Raw genomic sequence first — 19,820 nt, 5'->3', positions numbered from 1 at the left:
TTCCGTTCCACTCAAAACTGAAGGCAATCCGCCGGGGAAAAAACAGGGCAATGATAGCCGCGATCCGACCACCGTGGGCGGAGGAGAGGCCGCGGGCAGGTGCACACTCCTCCACCCGGTCGGCCGCCTGCGGCTCTGTGAAGAAGTTGAGCGCGGCGGTCGGCCATGTGGTGGACGGGGCGGCCACGTGTGTGAGTGGAACGGCCGGCGGGTACTCGCGTCCGACCGCGAGCACCTCGGTTGCCGGAATGGAACTAGGGGAACGGGGAAATCAGGAGGCAGCCAGAGGCTAGTCTCCTGAAACCCCTATACCGCGCAGGCAGCCCGCGGAAAATGGCGGGCAAAGAGAGTGGGCAGCGAAGGGAGGGAGGGAAGACATGGCGAACAGAGAAACCCCCAAGAACTCCCCTAAAACTACCACATGAAAGGGAAGGAATCCCTAAGACGACAGGGGAAGCAGAAGCAAGGGAAGAAGAAATATATATAAGCAGACAATGACACAAAAAAAATAACATAATATATAGAAGTACAGAACACATGGTACTAAATAAAGGTACAGATAACAAATAAGTAAATATACTAAGAAATCAAATATAAATCCTAATAAATCATAAAACAACCCAAAACCACCCACTATAAGCAGGAGGCAGTGGTACTCTGACCTGTACTGGTGCGGAGCAGCAAAGAAAGAGGAAATGATGCATGGGGAGGGGAGTTTTATAGTATCTAACTTTTTTCTGATTGGTTGTTTTTCTGTGCTGCTGTGGAGTTCTAGTAAAGAGAGACTTAAGCAAATACGAAGCCTCCTGTCATGTTATAAAATTCTGGTGGTCTTTGCAAATTAACTAAAGTGGATTGCTCTGTAATGTCCACCAATGGATGTTAATAGGACACTGCAGACCCCTAAAGTATGTCAGCTTATTGTAGTGCTTTATGTTTGAAGACTCTTTTTTTTTCCTCTTTTCCATCCTCTTTTTATCATTTCACAAAAAGTGCAGCAAATGCAATAGAAATTTTGTAAACTAACCATATTACACCCCTCTGGCTGACAGTCAGATAACCTGTCATGTTACTTTCTGTTTGGTTAGCTCAGTGGACCTAAATCAAGAGGCACCAATGGCCCAGAGCACCTGCCTTACAAAGACCTCTCATTGAGCTACATGTGAAAGTCTGTGATTGGACAGCCACAGAAAGTCTGGGGAAAAAGTGGTGAGCTTCAAAGGCTTCAGACAAGACAATTGCAGCTTTTGCAAACTTCTTTTTAGATATACCCCCCCCCAATGAAAACAAGCAGAATTAAATACAATTAAATTTACTAAAGTGATTATGGAATATTATGGCCTAACCCCAAATAAAATAAAATACACTGGATGCACAATGAGAATTTTTCCAGCTTTCCTATTTTGACCTTAAATTCGAAATTCGCTTTAAATTCTCTGACAAATCTCGCTTTAGGGACTAATCCTGTCTGGTTGAATTTCAAATTTCAGGTAAAATGAATCAAACTGGAAAAATCTCAAAATTAGTTATGCTTTCAGCTAACCTACTATGGTCTTAAATGTAAAATTCACTTTGAATGAACTTTGAACTCATGCTTTAGTAAATAACCATTCTTATGTTTACAGTTCCGCTATTGTAGTCTAAAACTTGGTATTCCCCAGTGAATAATCAACCATTGATGATTTAGTGATAGCCATGAAGAAGAGTAAAATGTTCACTTAAATTGCATTTATTAAATAGCTGAATTTGGCATGTGTTAACCATTTCAGATGTGGTCCACTTTTTTTATTTTATTTTTTCTATTAGAACTTAGTAAATAAGCCTCAAACATCTTTATTATAACACATTCAATGAGAGAAGTAGAAAGCTAGCAGCAACTTTGTTAAAACACCTTTTGTAAAAATGTCACACTCATATACACCTGACTATTTTAATTGTATCTGAGCTATACTGGTGGTATATGATGATGATTCATAGATATATTTTGAAAGCATATTGTGAAGTAAAGATTGAGAAAACACTCTGCATCATTTCACATCTGGTGGTACAAAACATGATCCTAACAATAGTGTGTGTAAGCAGTTCATTCACAGCCCCCCCAGTGAATAGCAGCCCACCCACATACACACGTGCATACTGTCATAGCCCCCACTGAGGCACACAGGTGCCTCTCTCTCCACCAACCTTTTTTTAATATAAGCACAGCTCCATATTGTTACACTTGCATCTTACATAACAATGAGCAGGCTAGCCTCACAGCCTACAGTGGCAAAGTAACCTATAAAATGCCTGTTTATTAGGACAATTTAACAAGAACGCAACAATATACCAACACAGCAATAAATGCAAATGAAGGAGGGTTTAAAGATCCTTCTCAATCCGTGTGGCTTCTAGGGATCATTACAGACTATCAACTGCGTCAGTGCCTTCAAAAACACAGTTTGGGCACCATCTGCCCCCTCCTAGCCCCCAAAATACAATCATTATTTAATCCACAGGAGCCGGCATGCTTCCTTTGGGCAACCTGGCATTTAACATCACAATATTCTAGTGCATATTTGACATATTACATCGCAGAATGCAGGATTATAGAATGCCCCCTCCTGGTCCTCAATGATTTCAACATCGCTTGTTATTGCAAACATCTGATGCTACTGTTTGTTATGAAACATGATCGGGGATGCTGAGTGTCCAGCCTCTCACACATGACAATCACAAGTGCGAGCTATGCGCTGGAATCCACAGCTTTGGTGGGACTTTGCTGGAAACGTTCGAATTAGAAGTAATTCTGTAACTTACCAGAATCCTTAATACACAGAGCAGTGTTTGCAGTAAATCTTACAGAGTTTCCCCATTAGTTCCTGCAGCACTGTGGGGATTCACGCTGCTGGGCTGATGCTGTGACTTCTCTGTGGGCGTGAGCTGTGTTAAAGGTACAGGGTATTGTTTATCTGTTCAGCATCACAGCCAGAGTGTGCTGGGTAGCTGATTTGAGTATTGATTTGGATAACTAGTTCCAGGCAAGGTATAGGACATCTATATCAACTGATGTGGAATGTATCAGCATCATGAGAGTTGTATTCCAGAGCTACTCAGGTGGCAGATTTTCTATAACCGTGTACAGGTGATGCTTTAGTCAATGATGTGACATAGTTACATAGTTTCAAAGTTATCTGGGTTGAAAAGTCTTAAGTCCAACAAATTCATATTTTACACATATATTTAGGGTACTGATCCAAAAGAAAGGGAAAAAATCAATTTAAAGCAAATAGTTTTGCACTGACTCAATAATGACAATCAGGTCAGCAAGTTGTTTCCAAACATATTAAATGGATGCTCTAAGCACCAGAGCCACTACAGTTTGATGCAGAGGCAAAGCTAGGTTGACTGGTACCTGGGGCAGAAATGTATATTGGCACCTCTCCACAACTGTAGAATGTGCATATTTTTTATATACATGCACACTCATTCATAAACACATACACATTCGTACAGACAGATACTCACATTCATACACACACCCACATTCATATACACGTACTAAAATTCATATACATACTCTGACATCCATATACACATACATACTCAAATCCTTATACACACATATTCACATTCATACACAAACACACACTGGTGTCCACTGGTTTGCTGCTGGGATCACTCTATGCCAGGCATAGGCAACCTTCGGCACTCCAGATGTTTTGGACTACACCTCCCAGGATGCTTTGTCAGCATTATGAGTGTAAGGGCATTATGGGGGATGTAGTCCACAACATCTGGAGTGTCGAAGGTTGCCTATCTCTGCTCTATGCATTGATTGCTTGCAGCTCTGTTCTGATGCTGGGGTTTGGGTGATGTTACATCCTGTCCCCCAGCACTAGTACAAGGCTGCGAGGGAGATGTGCTGTCAGAGCACAGAGTGATCCAAGCAGCTTCCCCTCCACTTGCGAGGTCTGCTAAATGGGATTTGCCGAGCGGGCATTTGTGTGTACGACAATTGTTGCTGGTAGGCAGGTGCTATGTTCACTCCCCTCATGTCAGTTACCCATGGTGGACCACTCCCCCTGCCCCCCCAGGATAGCATGCTACTAACTTGATATGGCCATTTTAATGTTAAGAGCAGGTCCATGTAGTCTGAGAAATGTAAACCCTGCATTTTCTTTCAAAAGGCAGTGTTTACATTTGTCCCCAAAGACACCTGTAGTGATGGTCACTCAGCGGTCCTTTTTATGGTCCAGCAGTCTTTACAAGACTGATGTTCATTCTCTTCACTCTTTGCATGAAGATCCTGACCACTCCCTTTGAGATGCATTGGTGTAATCTTTATAGGACAATGCATACTGGCAGAGCTCGGCGTTTATTATGCCTGCACATTAGGCATTTAATTGGCTGAGATCATCAGTAATGGTGATCTCAGCCACAGGAGGAGCAGTGACTGCGACAAGTCTGACGTGGCATTGTGTAGAAAGAAAGTAATTTATCTTTAGTATTATAGTCGGGGAACTACATCTAAATACATATCTGTATTTCTAACATTAGAGTGTTCCTTTAATTATATCCTTGCATGAAGAAACCATTCACGCCTTTTAAAATAAAATGATTTGTATTAAACATTTTCAATAAGCATTCCGAATTAATTATAAAAAAGAAAACATTTGATCACCTGCTCTTGGCAGGATAGACCCAAGACATGCTGTGACCTAAGTTCAAGAATGAAATGCTAACAACTTCTCCCAAAAAAATGCTGTCAACAACATTAAATTATATCACGCAAAGTAACTTGCCAGGCAGGAATGCTCATGCAATGACTCCTTGTTTGCCTAAAAACTTCATTTAAATTGAATACTAAAATATCCCTGTGTGCAGAGTCTAGACAAAAAGACAGATATATTACACAACATCTTTCTTATTAATCAAAGGATAACTGATTATTTTTATGTAAGATATCAGAGTTTGTAGGAATCTATGATCTGCAAACTTTCTTTGTCTTACGGATGAGCATAACCACCCAGCACAGCTATTGGGTATGCGGCAGCCTCCCGGAGTCAAATGCCAGAGCTGAAGAAATGCTCACGCTGTGCTCCTGCACAGCAACAGCGTTTCAGCCAATCATCTAATCAGGAGAGCCGTGCTAAGCGGGAATCCTGATTACCTCCGATTTTTTAAATTGGGAAACTGTGGATGGTCAGCTCATCTCACAAAGCACTGAGAATATATATTACCCAAAGGGTAGAAAAACTTAATTAGTAAAGGGGAACAAGAAAATATTTAAAGGGACACTATAGTCACCCAGACCACTTCAGCTCAATGAAGTGGTCTGGGTGCCAGGTCCCTCAGGTTTTAACCCTGCAGATGCAAACATAGCAGTTCCAGAGAAACTGCTATGTTTACATTGCAGGGTTAAGCCAGCCTCTGGTGGCTGTCTTCTGGACAGCCACTAGAAGCGCATCTGCGACGCTGGAGGCATATTATGCCTCCATTACGCAGAGCGTCCATAGGAAATCATTGAAAAATGCTTTCCTATTGACAGCTTGAATGCTCGCACGGCACTTGCTGCGCATGTGCATTTGGCTCTGCTGACGTCGGAAGAGGGAGCTGTCGTCGGTGGGGGAGGAGAGGTCACCAGCGCCGAGGGAGCCCGGTGTTGGAATAAGGTAAGCTGCTGAAGGGGTTTTAACCCCTTCAGCGCCACAGGAGGGGGACCCTGATGGTGGGGGCACCCTCAGTTCACTATAGTGTCAGAAAAACCACTTTGTTTTCCTGACACTATAGTGCTCCTTTACTAAGTCGTAAAGATATATGAGATGGACTTGAAAACGTTTGTATAATGCACACAGCTAAACAGATAACAAGGCAACAATGTATAAGCTTAAGAAAGTATCAAATAGACACTGAAACTGGAACATTGTAAATTGCAACAAAATAAGTTCTGTAAAGATAAATGAAATGTTGTAACCAGTCTCCGGAAGCAGATTTTTTTTTATGCAGGGAGCCCAGAGCCCATGAGAATTTCATATTGCAGATACTACTAGCTTCCTACTTAGGTGGATCCTTGGTTTGTTGGACTTGTATGGTTATAGTCTGTAAAAAAAACCCAAAAAAACAGAAAACAGTTAGAAATAGGCTGAATAACCACAAGATAACCTTATGTAAAGAAAAACAAACTACCACCAGTAGGCAAAACCCTTACGCTAGGGGAGGGTGTGACAGGCGCTTACTAGGTGGTTATGCTCATCCCTAGGATTTAGAAAGTTTGCAGATTAAAGATTCCAGCAAACTTTGATTTGTCCTCCGGGAGGCATAACCACCTATCAAAGCTAGTGGGTAGAATAGCTCACACCTGGTAATGGTCCTAAGAAACTGAAGGCGTTCAATGTCTGATGGCGTCCAGTAATATCTAACAAAGGTTTTACTGGACAACCACCTTGCAGCTTTCAAGATTATAGGGACGCCCCTAATAGAATGACCTTTGAACACAGAAACATCAATACCAGCCAAAGACATGGCGGAAAGTATCCAACCTCTAATTGTATTAACCTTGGCTGGACAAAAGGGATTCCTTGTCCAGCGGAAGCTTGAGCAAAAGGTCACTGATTCCCTAAAAGCAGTCCACTGTCATGCCCATTGGGATCTTGGTTCCCTTGACTAACTAATGGATCAAGGGATACCAGGGTCTGGAGCTCCATAATGGGTAAATGAGAACTAAACTCTGTACCCTGTCCCTGGGGATCTTCTCCAGCACTTTCATCAGTAAAGATGGAGGGGGAAAGGCATAAGGGTCTGGAACATCTGTCTATTGGAAAGACAGTGCATGCATTTTCCAAGCTCCCTTTGTCCAAATCCTGGAGACAAACCTGGGAGTTTGTGCAGACGTTTGGGATGCAAACAGATCTACATGTCTCTGGCCAAAATTGAAATAGAGCAATCTTTAATTGAATCGCTGCCAGAGACAAACTCTGGCGAGAGAGAGAATTTGTGAGCTTGTTCGCCTCTCCAAGAACGTATTCTGCATAAACCTGAACTTTGTTTGCTAAAGCCCAAGACCAAAGATCTAGAGCCTCCAAACAAAGACCCCTTGATCTTGTGCCCCCTCTGTGGTTTATATAAGCCACTTTTATGGGCACATGCAAATATTGTATTTCTCAACTTTTGTACTTTGTCTTTAAGAGATATTGCAAACTGACAAGGTGTTAGAAATGGAACATATTGTTTTTTCATACATGTTTTTTTTTAAGCAATAACCTTTTACCTACTTTACGTGCATAATATGTTTACGCCATTTTGTCCCAGACGAAATACAATAACAATAATGCATAAACAAGCTTCAAGGCTATGTTACGACTCTTTCAGTACATAATATACTGCGGTAATCCAAAATAGATAAAGATATTCAGACTTTAAGATGCCATCTTGTCCTAAGTCAGGGAATTTCCCATGATGTGTGCACCCTTACGTTTTAGTTATAGCCTTGTATTTTTGCCAAGTTAAGGGAGGTCCCTAGAATAAATTTTACTTTTTCATATATGAACTACTGTAACCCTAAAATGAAGACACCTAAGGTATAAATATGTTTACCTTTAAAATGTTAACACAGAGAGAAGATATTTGGAGACACATGCTGCTCCATCTAATAATGACAGAGAGGCTGACATGATAACCTGTTCAGGATCATTAATCTATTAATAATATTGCAAGCATATAGATATATATTCTTATAGATCTCATAAACTCTGCTATAAATTATTGTTATGGATTTTCTATGTCTATATTTATATTTTTATTTAATAAAATATCTAAAATACAAAACTTTATTGCTTCCAAGACAATCCTTATTTTATATTGTATTCTCAATTATTTATATATTTTAAATAGAGGACCTCTTACTGACTATATAAAATTATGGCTAAGATATCTGTATGGTTAGCCCTGCTAAGTTCTATGCTTTAGTGGGGTTGTGGAATGGAAAAATGCTGTAGTGAAATGACTATTAACCAAGTTACTAGTTGCTTGCCCCCACACAGTGGTACTCTACTTATTCCTATGGTACAGACAAGGCTGGCCTTAGGCCTTCAGGCGCCCTGTGCGAAAAATCTTAACAGCGCCCCCCCCCCCCCCCCCCCCCATCCATGTGTATAGGGGGATTTATTAAATGAAAATTTAACAATTAACAAATATTTATCCCCTCTTCCCTGTCATTACCTTGCATGGAGGGGGGCATGCTGATCTCTGGTGGTCCAGTTTGCTGGGAATCTGGTCGGTGCCTTCACTGGGTGCAGACCATCAGCAACTGTCTCATGAGCTCAGGCACTTACAGTATCAGAGCTTTCCTGTGGTAATCCCCGGCAACGTTCTGATTGGCCGGAACTCGGAAGAGAGCTACATTTATCATGTGTGTGTGTTAGACGTGATTGTGTGATGTGTTCGCTGTGTGTCATATTTGTAATGGGTGTATTGACTGTGTCTGATATGTGTGTGTATTGACCGTGTGTGATTTTTGTTCACTATAGCAGTAGATAGGGGGAGCAGGGGCACTATAGGGGTAGATGGAGGGAGCAGGTACACTATAGGGGTAGATGGGGAGGCACAATAGGGGTAGATGGGGAGCAGGGGCACTATAGGGGTAGATCGGGGAGCAGGGGCACTATAGGGGTAGATAGGGGGCACTATAGGGATAGATGGGGAACAGGGGTACTATAGGGGGAGCAGGTGCACTATAGGAGTAGAGGGGGCACTATAGGGATAGATGGGGAACAGGGGTACTATAGTATGAGCAGGGGCACTATAGGGATAGATGGGGAACAGGGGTACTATAAGGGGAGCAGGGGCACTATAGGGGTAGAGGGGGGCACTATAAGGATAGATGGGGAACAGGGGTACTATAGTGGGAGCAGGGACACTATAGGGATAGATGGAGAACAGGGGTACTATAAGGGGAGCAGGGGCACTATAGGGGTAGAGGGGGCACTAATGGGATAGATGGGGAACAGGGGTACTATAAGGGGAGCAGGTGCACTATAGGGGTAGCGGGGGGCACTATAGGGATAGATGAGGAACAGGGGTACTATAGTGGGAGCAGGGACACTATAGGGATAGATGGGGAACAGGGGTACTATAAGGGGATGAGGGGCACTATAGGGGTAGAGGAGGGCACTATAGGGATAGATTGGGAACAAGGGTACTATAAGGGGAGCAGGGGCACTATAGGGGTAGAGGGGGGCACTATAGGGATAGATGGGGAACATGGGTACTATAGGGGCAGCAGGGGCACTATAGGGGTTGAGGGGGGCACTAGAGGGATAGACGGGGAACAGGGTTACTATAGGGGTAGAGGGGGCACTATAGGGGTAGAGGGGGGCACTATAGGGATAGATGGGGAACAGGGTTACTATAGGGGTAGAGGGGGGCACTATAGGGGTAGATGGGGAAAATGGGTACTATAGGGGGAGCAGGGGCACTATGGTCTCACTTACCAGGCAGCAGGTTCGGGCCCTGGTTAGCTCGGCCCCCGCCGGCCGCTTGGCTCCGCCTCCTACAGTTTCTCTCTCTCTCTCTGCTAAGCCCTGGTAGAGGGCAGGGAGTGTGCGAGCTGTGTCGGCCATAAGGCGCCCCCTGCTGCCATGGCGCCCTGTGCGGCCGCACAGCTCGCACACCCCTAAGGCTGGCCCTGGGTACAGATGAGCATTAACAACATACCTGACGATACAAATGGTGAGACACCATATGAAATGTTACACATTTTTCACTGACAATCATATATCTGCACCAGGGAGAGCTTAGACCATTGGTTCTATTAGAGAAATTTAGGGAATTAATTTTTCCAGCCCACCACACTATGCACCACCACCTACTTCCTACTATTGGCTAGTTTGTCCTGGAGAGGGTGACTCCATGGACATTTACCACAGAGAATAAAGAGCCAACAGAGAAAACTAAGTTTTGATATTTTAAAACCTGCTAAATACTTCCAAGATGTTCACAGAACCACTGACTGACACAATGTATGCTGTTAAAGAAGGCAAGATAAAACAGAGGACAACAGAAATGCCACCAAAACACAGCCACCATAATCATAGCCATGTAACAGACTGAATCATGATCTGACATCTAAACCTGCAAATTTGAAGGAGGAGGATGAACATTAGAAAATTGTTATGGTGTCTCCTTCTTACAATCTGCAGCATTATCATAACATCAACTCTAGCTGTCATTTTAAAACTGCATTGGGATTAGTTAACAAGAAAGAAGCACCTGAACTGAATTGGACTGCACATAATACAAGTTCTATGATCGTGAGAACAACCTCCAAGAACCATTTCAAAAGGAGAGACACAGCTCACTGTGAAATGATTGCTATTGTGACCTACAATGGTATTTCACAAGTAACCTATTGAAGATAATTCCAAAAACTGATTATACATGAGAAAGATGTGATTGGAATATTTCAAATCCTAATAATGGACTCAACGATGATGGCAAAGCCTGCTGGAATCATAAAAAGACAGGACAGATGCTTATGAAAGACTTTGGATGCATCTATGAAGGTAATGCAAGAAAAGACTTTGCCATATAGTTGAATTGAATGACTACCGCAAACAGCCTTCTTAGGCTGAAAAGAAGTGCTATGCTAATTCTGGACATTGCTATTATGTTTCCAGACAGAAGTTGACAAGAAAAAGAAAAAAAGGCTGATAACTGTCAACATCCAGCTATTTCTCAAGATGAAACATAGTACTGAGAATACCTGGTTGACTATCAAAGCACCTCACAGTACAAAACAGAGATTGTTACCTACAACTCAGAAAAAAGGAAGAAGCAGAAGAAGAGGAATATAGATTCCCTACTGGAGTGAGAAACCATACTGAAACCATATTCTGTAATAATGAACTTTACAATGACATTTGGTGGCATGTGAATTTGAATTCGGAAGAAACACATCAATTAACAAAAGAAACCTTGATGCAATTAATAAACAATAAAAAAAAAAAAAAAAGTCTTACTAAGTGGGGTTGTCCTGTCCTGTTGTCACATAAGATGTTTATATGAAGGAGTCTCTCTTGTTCTGACCAAATTCCTTTTATCGTGTTTTGGGCTGTAAATGCACCCCAACCGTGATTTGAGGCATCTGACATCAGTAACTGCAAATGGCTGCTCTAACAGGGGATGATGAATTGGGATTTCTAACCACAGAATAGACTTAAACTCTTTGATCTTCTTAGGGAGAAAGAACTTTAATTCCCAATGGCCACCCTGTCTTAATCGATTCCCTAAAAACAGCTGACTTCTTCTTCAAAGTAAAGGGGAATTGTCGAAGGCTGGTGTTAAAGCTATTAATTTCCTGATAATCTTTGCCAGATCTCTTAAGGACTAACTCTGGTGCGTCGGCTATAAGAGAGATGAGGTCAGATGTACCAATAATTTGTTCCATTTGTCTTAAGGGATTCCTACTGACATAATCCTGGTGTTCAGTACAAAATCCAGAAAGAGAATGCTTTGAGTGGGAATTAGGACTGATTTCTGTAAATTCACTACAAATCCTAGGTCTTGTAAAAGGTAAGCAAGATAATCCCTCTGAGAAGCAAGGACTTCCCCATCTAGGTGCATGAGCAGGATGTCATCTAGATAGTACACATGTAACCTTTTAGTCTGACATGGGCTATCACTGATTTCATTATTCTGGAGAATGTTTATGGTGCATTGGATAGGCCAAACACCATAACAGTCCACTGCCACACCTTTCTTTCCATGAAAACCTGAGGAAGCGCCTGTGTTTCTTGTCTATAGGGACTGAATGGAAGGCATATTTTACGTCTAACTTTATGCAGAAAAATGTTTTGTGTACTAAGCTTGGAAGATCTGATAAACCCTCCATCCTGAACCTTTTTCTTTTGATGGAAGCATTCAGAGACCTCACATTTAGAGCCGGTCCCCAGAAACCCTCTGATTTTGTAATTGGCAACAACGGACTGACCCATCCTGTGTTAGACACATCTGCCAACTCTATCTTCCCTTGATTTCAAGTTGGGGAAAGGGAGGCATCTAGCACTGGGTTCACTTCTCTGCTTGGTGCAAACCTCTGAACTAGGAACCTTAAAAGGGGGAGTTGTAAACCCCTTTGAAAAATCTTTACAACCCATTTGTCTGAAGAAATATCCTTCCAATTTAGTGGCGTGTGAGGAGGCACACTTACTTAGTGGCGTGTGAAGAGGCACACTTACTTGAATGCATAGTTTTTTGGAAGCTGGGCCACCTCTTGAATGAACTACTCTGCCACTACCTGGGAGCTTGTGTTTTCCACTGTAGTGACGGTACTGGGCCTGGTGAGATGCTTCTCAGGATGCTCCTGCAGCCCGATAAGGGCAACCCTCTGTCTGAAAGGGCTTCTTGTAGCCAGAAAAAGACTTTCTTAAAACGGCCTTTAACCTCCTGAATGAACGAGGGACCAAAAAGGTAAGAATCCTCCAAATTTGGAAACTCATGTGATTTAGCAGCTAGGTCAGACATTCCTGCTGCGTGGAGCCAGCAGGTTTTGCGATTGTTTGAGATGTAATTAAAGGATTGGCCAATAATTAGCACTGTCCTGCCAGACGCCTTTAATAAAGCCATCTTAGATGCCATCAGAGATGAAGCAGAAGGTTTCTGAGCATTGCCTTCTTTATCTGCTTTAACCAGCATCAGTAATAGTGGGGCCACAGCATCAGCGATTTTAAACTGTATATTATGAAAAGTATGGTCTGTGGTATCTGTAGATACACTGTTCCCTGTGATAGATAAAAGAGCAGGAGCCATTAAAGCCTGGATGTCCGGGATACCAATGTGGTTCCTGGGGAGAAGGTCCAAGGGGGATCTAAAGGCTTGTTTGGCAAAATCTCTAACCTCAGAATTGTGCTCCATAGCCCATCTGGAGTGAAATAATTTTGATGGGAGAGTGTTTACTAGGAGACTCACTCTAGCCATCTGAACGTTGCTAAGTGGAAGCTGCTGAACGTACCACTTCCTCAGATTCCCAGTCTATTTCTGGAGTGCTGTGTCTAGAACTGAAACGGCTTTGGGAGGAAGAATGAGCAAACGCTTTAGAAGAGGAAGGAGGAGGACTATCTAACCTCCAACGAACTTTGTCCTTTTTCTCTGGAAGGTGTTTCTGGTGCTCAAACGAGGGAAACACACTATTTCTCTTTTGGGATCCTGTTCCTTTAATTTTGCGCTTACTCAAACAAGTATGAGGTTAAGGAGATGCAGGAAAATGTTCCTCAGACGAGCAACTGGCAAAAGAGACCAGCTGCCTTTCTTTATTCTTTTTATGTAGAACTGGAATCATATCCTCCTCAGAAGATGAAGAGGATAGATCACTGGCAATGAAAGCTCTCTTCTGGAGCTTTTTAACATTGATGGGGCTGCCTCTAAGAGAGGCATTTACTAAATCTGTGGCAGACACAGAGGTGGAGTCATCCATCAATAATGTCATTTTAAATATCTGAGTTAATCAGGATTCCCGCGCTCAGCACGGCTCTCCTGGCTACCTGCTGAAACGCTGTTGCTGTGCAGGAGCACAGCGCAAGCTGTTTATCAGTTCTGGCATTTGACTCCCGGAGGCTGCCGCATACCCACTAGCCAGGGCCGGACTGGGGATACAAAGCAGCCCTGGAAAATAAAAATCTATGCCAGCCCCATAAGTCATTGCGCCATATATTGTCGCATGTAATATGTAAGGCTATTTCTTGCCACCCCAGATAATAGAGTTATGTTTTATATAAATATATATATATATAGCTTTTTCTAATATAATATATTGGTCCTTTCAGAGTAAAACATTTAATTATACAGTAAGCATACTCACATGCAGACACAGACAATCTCACTGACACACAGAAGCTCATTGATACACAGCCTCATAGACAAACAATTTCACTAATATACATAAGCTCATTGACATAAAAACCCAAGCTCACTCACTAGCAGGCACACACACACACACACACACGCAAGCAAGCAAGCTCACTAGCAGGCGCACACACACACAGCTTAATGTAGTGTTTCTGGTGTCTATAGCCTGTCCCTGCAGGCTTTTGAATGTAAACACTGACTTTGCAGAGAAAAGGCAGTGTTTACATTGCTTCCTAGTGACACCTCTAGTGACAGACACTCAGACGGTCACTAAAGGCGCTTCCTGTGTCGGTGCGGATTGGCTGAGATCATCAAGCTTGATGATCTCAGTCATAGAGGCAGAGACCAGCACGACGTTGGAAAAAAAAAAAAGGTGAGTAAAACATTATTTTTAAAAACACACACAGACACCACGACTGACACACACACACACACACACCATGACAGACACACAGCATGACACAGACAGACACAGCATGACACAGACAGACACACAGCATGACACAGACAGACACACCGCATGACACAGACAGACACACCGCATTACACAGACAGACACACCGCATGACACAGACAGACACACCGCATGACACAGACAGACACACCGCATGACACAGACAGACACACCGCATGACACAGACAGACACACACCGCATGACACAGATAGACACACCGCATGACACAGACAGACACACCGCATGACACAGACAGACACACCGCATGACACAGACAGACACACAGCATGACACAGACAGACACACAGCATGACACAGACAGAGACACAGCATGACACAGACAGACACACACAGCATGACACAGACACACACCATGACACAAACAGACACACACACACAGCATGACAGACACACACACACACAGCATGACAGACACACACACACAGCATGACAGACACACACACACACAGCATGACAGACACACACACACACAGCATGACAGACACACACACACACACACAGCATGACAGACACACACACACAGCATGACAGACACACACACACAGCATGACACACACACACACAGCATGACACACACACACACACACAGCATGACAGACACACACACACACACACACACACAGCATGACAGACACACACACACACACAGCATGACAGACACACACACACACAGCATGACACACACACACACACACACACAGCATGACAGACACACACACACACACACTGACATACATACTTTTTGGTACCTGTGGGTGGGCAGACTGCTGTGCTGGCGGCCGCAGGGAGAACTTGATTGGCGGCCGCAGGGGAAGCTCTTCTGGGCCGGCGGCCGGTGGGGGAGCAGGCTGTTCTGGGGGAGCAGGCTGTTCTGTCTCTGCTCCCCCTCCCTCGCGGGCTAGAAAGAGACCGGAGCCGGAATTTGACGTCATATTCCGGCTCTGGTCTCATTAAGCTGCGCGCGAGGGAGGGGGAGCAGAGACAGAACAGCCTGCTCCCCCACCGGCCGCCGGCCCAGAAGAGCTTCCCCTGCGGCCGCCAATCAAGTTCTCCCTGCGGCCGCAGGTCACCCCGGCCCCAGGTGCCGACGGCCCACCGGGAAATTTCCCGGTATCCCGGTGGGCCAGTCCGGCCCTGCCACTAGCTTTGCTAGGTGGTTATGCCTCCTGGAGGACAAAAAAGATTACAGCCTCTCTGTGTGTTATTTTGTAATGTATACATGAATACATATTTTCAGTACATATATGGTCTTACCCTGCTATACAGAGGAGGCTATTTGTAAACCTCTTTGGTCAGAAGCCCAGTTTAATCAACAAAAATCCATGCTGGTAATCAAGAGCTATTGTACGTTCACAAATCATGAAATCATGAGCAAGCTCGAGACATCTAAAATATTGCAATCTGGGGTTGATTCAGACCTTCAAATTGAGAAGCGTCTTAGCAAGTAAGTGGTTCTTCCAACCAAAATGCTATAGATAACTGCCCCATAGAGCAAGGGTAAGAGATGCAGTGAAAAGCATCAGTTACATACATTAACGGGCACAAGTTTTAAGGAGGTGTTAAAATGCTGTAATGTAAGAATGTTTACAAAAATAGAAACAGTAATGGTTTATTTTAAAAATTAACAAAATGCAAAATGAGAAAATCTAAATTAATTCAATACTTGATGTGATCAGTCTTTGTCTTCAATACAGCATCACTTTGTTTAGGTACACTTATTTTGATTTTGTAAGCATATAGTCAGGTGCATGATTAAAAACAATATCAAACTGGTTCTAAAGATGTAATATGTATCAATGTGATGTAGGTTGTAGACACTGTAACTGCTTCAACTCGTTGAAGTGGTTATATAATTTGGATTATTCTGACTCCATTCTTTCATTCAGCATTAAACCATTTTTAATATTTTAATGCTAAATGAGAGTCCTTAGCAGCCTATCCTCTCTGTGCTGTTTGGGCAAATGAGGAAGCATTAGAATAAGCATCAATGGGCATCTGGGATTGGCTTAGTGCATGGGTCCTCAAACTCCGGCCCCACCAGATGTTGCTGAACTGCAACTGCCATGATTCTTTGAATTACATAGTTAGCCAGAGAATCATGGGAGTTGTAGTTCAGCAGCATTTGGGGGGCCGGGGCCGGAGTTTGAGGACCCATGGCTTAGTGTGTCTGCTGACACTTTTGGTCTATCACAGTGTCCATTCCTTGTATTAATTGGTATGGGTAGAAGGACGTTTGTAAACTCTGTCCTTGCCTTACCCCCAGTAGGGGCTGGTCTGTGGGTGTCCAGGTGGGTAGGTGGACCCTAATTTAGTGTAATTTAGTGATTAGAAATGGTTTAACACTGAACTGAGGGACAGTAACAGAAGGCTGCAGACAGTATAGCCAATTCAATTAGATGAAATGGTTATAATACCCTACAGTGCCTTAAAATGAAACTGCTGCTAGGGAGAATAAAAAAGGGGTGAGGAACAGCCAACCTGTTCTACAAGGTGAGGTTTGTGTGGACACTTTAATATCAAAGTCAAACAACATGGTAAGAATAAACACAGCAACAATACACTTGATATTTATGCTGCATCAGCAAGATCACCTCAGGCAAATATTTTAAGGCAGATGGATTTCCTGATGTGCTTTCCAAGCTCTTCAGAGGAAGAACAAAGAAACAGGCAAAGTTGGGGACCATAGACACAGTGATCATCCAAAGAAACAGAAGATGTAGTAGATGAAAACACATCATGCTTCCATTCAAAATTAAAAGTTGTCCACAGAAGAACTGTTCTCCAAGATGTTTGCAACAATTTACCTGCCAAGTTCCTTACAAAACTAAGTGCAAGTGTGAATAGTTGAATTGATGTTGCTTGGAAGATAAAGGGTGCTCACACCAAATATTATTTTGATTTAGATTTTTAATCTGTTAACTTACTTTGCACTTTGTTAATTGATAAAACATAATCTATTGACATTTCTAATTTTAAAAGCATTCTTACACAGCAATTTTTACACCTGCCTAAAATGTTTGCACAATAGTGTGTATACATCCCAATCAAAACGGGTTGATTACTCTCATTGGGGAGTGCTGAGCACTCCTAGCACGATAACCAGTACAGTGTTCCGTAAATCATATGTTCTGTGTGCTTTATTATACATTGCTGGTTGTACCTTCAACTGGCTTTCTCCCTCTTCAAGACACAAAACTACATGGAAAGTTCAAGTTCATGATATTCCCTTTTGTTTACAGAGTTTACATGAGGGATACTTGTTTAATGACCAAAATACCTTCCCCATAAGCAAAAGTCTTGTAGGTATTTGCTAGAAATTGTAAGAGAGGCAAAGAAAAAGGTAACCACAAATTTAAACCTGAAAAGAAGCACATGTACAACATCTGAATCAGGGCTGTATTTACCACAAGGCAAACAAGGCATTTGCCTAGGGCGGCACTTTCAGGGAGGCGCAAAAAAAGCCACCCAAAGCTCCCAGGCAAATGCCTTGTTTGCCCCGTGTCCTGGGGCTGTCAACCTTAGGGCCCCACGAGGTGAAAATATTCTAGCCAGGTGGCAAGGAAGCGCTGTCCTCCACTCTTCTTGTTCTCTCATGTGCCCTTCTGTGATGCTGGTAGCCGGAATATGACGTGGCCCCGGCATCACTAAGCGGTGCGCGAGCTGTCAGTGTGTGTCTGTGAGTGAGTGAAAGTGTGTGTCTGTCAGAGTATGTCAAATCAGTGAGGATGTGTATGTCAGTGAGTGGGTGTGCCAGTGTGTGTTTGTCAGTGAAAGTGTGTGTTGGTTAAACAGTGTGTGTGCCAATGACTGTGTATCTGTCAGTGAGTGTATGTCAGTGCATGTATCAATGAGGGCCTGTGTCTGTCAGTCAATAAAGTGGCCTTTACATGAATTGGGGGGGCAAATTTAGATTTGGGGGTGCCCGAATATAGTCGTGCCTAGGGCAGCACAAATCCAAAATACACTGCTGATCTGAAGAGGTCACAATTAACTAAGATTCTTTTGTAGCCACCAAAATTATTGGTTCAATAAATTCATGATAAAGTATGGTAACATACAACAAAGAGGGAATGGTAATTAGAATATGGAAAATGCAAGAATAAAAGTCAAGATTCAATCAGATTTGTACTTTAGGTGTGAATCTCTCTGTCCCAAAACAGCCTGTATACTTGCCTGTCATTAGGGTAATGTTTATTTTGTGACATGATGGTGCCTTACACTGCTTGCGATATCCTTTGAAATTTTAGGTTGTGGGATGCAAATAGTCTTCTGCAATGCTTAGTATGCTGTGGTTTTTAAATATGCTCATGTGTTTTATTTGGAATTATTTGATGTAATAATACATTCGATATCTAAAGGTTCAACATACTAGCCAATGTTTTCAAACTCAAGTATTCCAGTTGTCATGATTATTAGACCACCGTAAGCCTTTGATTTTTGTTTTTAGCGGAACACCCGCAAGCATTATAACCGTTACAGCATGTCAGGGGCGGGCTGGGAAGGGGGGCAGGGAGGCAATTGCCCCCCAGGCCGCCCTAAACCCAGGGCCGCCCACACCCAGCAAAAAAGGAAAAATCTGAATCCCCTGCCTCTGGCTCCGGCCCTGCCTCTGGCTGAGGAGTCAGATTTTTCACCTTACCTCACTCTTCCTGCAGTCTGCAGCCAGTGGAGTCGGCTGGCCTCTCCTGATGATGTCAGTAGGAGGGGGCGTGACTTCCTCTGCTCGTCTCACAAGACCGCTGGGGAGTCTGGGGGAAGAGCAGAGGAAGTCACGCCCCCTCCCCCTGACATCATCAGGAGAGGACGACTTCACTGGCTGCTGCTGGTTGTTGCTCCTGTTGGCTGCTGTCCACCCCTCCCTGGCCTAAGGTAAGACTCAGGGAGCGGGGAAATACACTTTAGTGTTTTTTTATTCCCCTCCTCAGCCCTGTGCCCTTAGTCAGCCCCTGTCCCCACCTCAGCCCCTGTCCCCCCTCTTCAGCCCCTGTCCCCTCCTCAGCCCCTGTCCCCTCCTCAGCCCCTGTCCCCTCCTCAGCCCCTGTCCCCATCTCAGCCCCTGTCCCCTTAGTCAGCCCCTGTCCCCTCCTCAGCCCCTGTCCTCTCCTCAGCCCCTGTCCCCATCTCAGCCCCTGTCCTCTCCTCAGCCCCTGTCCCCATCTCAGCCCCTGTCCCCTTAGTCAGCCCCTGTCCTCTCCTCAGCCCCTGTCCACACCTCAGCCCCTGTCCCCACCTCCCCTTTGTCTGCCCCTGTCCCCTTAGTCAGCTCCTACCTCAGCCCCTGTCCCCTATCTCAGCCCCTGTCCCCCCTCCTCAGCCCCTGTCCCCTACCTCAGCCCCTGTCCCCCCCTCCTCAGCCCCTGTCCCCTCCTCAGCCCCTGTCCTCTCCTCAGCCCCTGTCCCCATCTCAGCCCCTGTCCCCTTAGTTAGCCCCTGTCCTCTCCTCAGCCCCTGTCCACACCTCAG

General features: G+C 43.9%; 1 protein-coding gene across 2 annotated transcripts in view; it reads right to left on the bottom strand.

Moving 5' to 3' along the window:
* PCGF5 (polycomb group ring finger 5) overlaps nt 1-2,889 on the bottom strand; it is a 125,321-nt gene extending 122,432 nt beyond the window's left edge. For both annotated transcript variants that reach the window (XM_063434099.1, XM_063434102.1), the window contains exon 1: nt 2,800-2,889. The gene's annotated coding sequence lies outside the window, so the exon portion shown is untranslated. The remainder of the gene's footprint in view (nt 1-2,799) is intronic.
* Nucleotides 2,890-19,820: the final 16,931 nt, after the last annotated feature.

Source organism: Pelobates fuscus, chromosome 10, assembly GCF_036172605.1.
Source record: "Pelobates fuscus isolate aPelFus1 chromosome 10, aPelFus1.pri, whole genome shotgun sequence".
NCBI lineage: Eukaryota > Metazoa > Chordata > Amphibia > Anura > Pelobatidae > Pelobates > Pelobates fuscus.
This window is presented reverse-complemented; position numbering and strand designations above follow the sequence as displayed.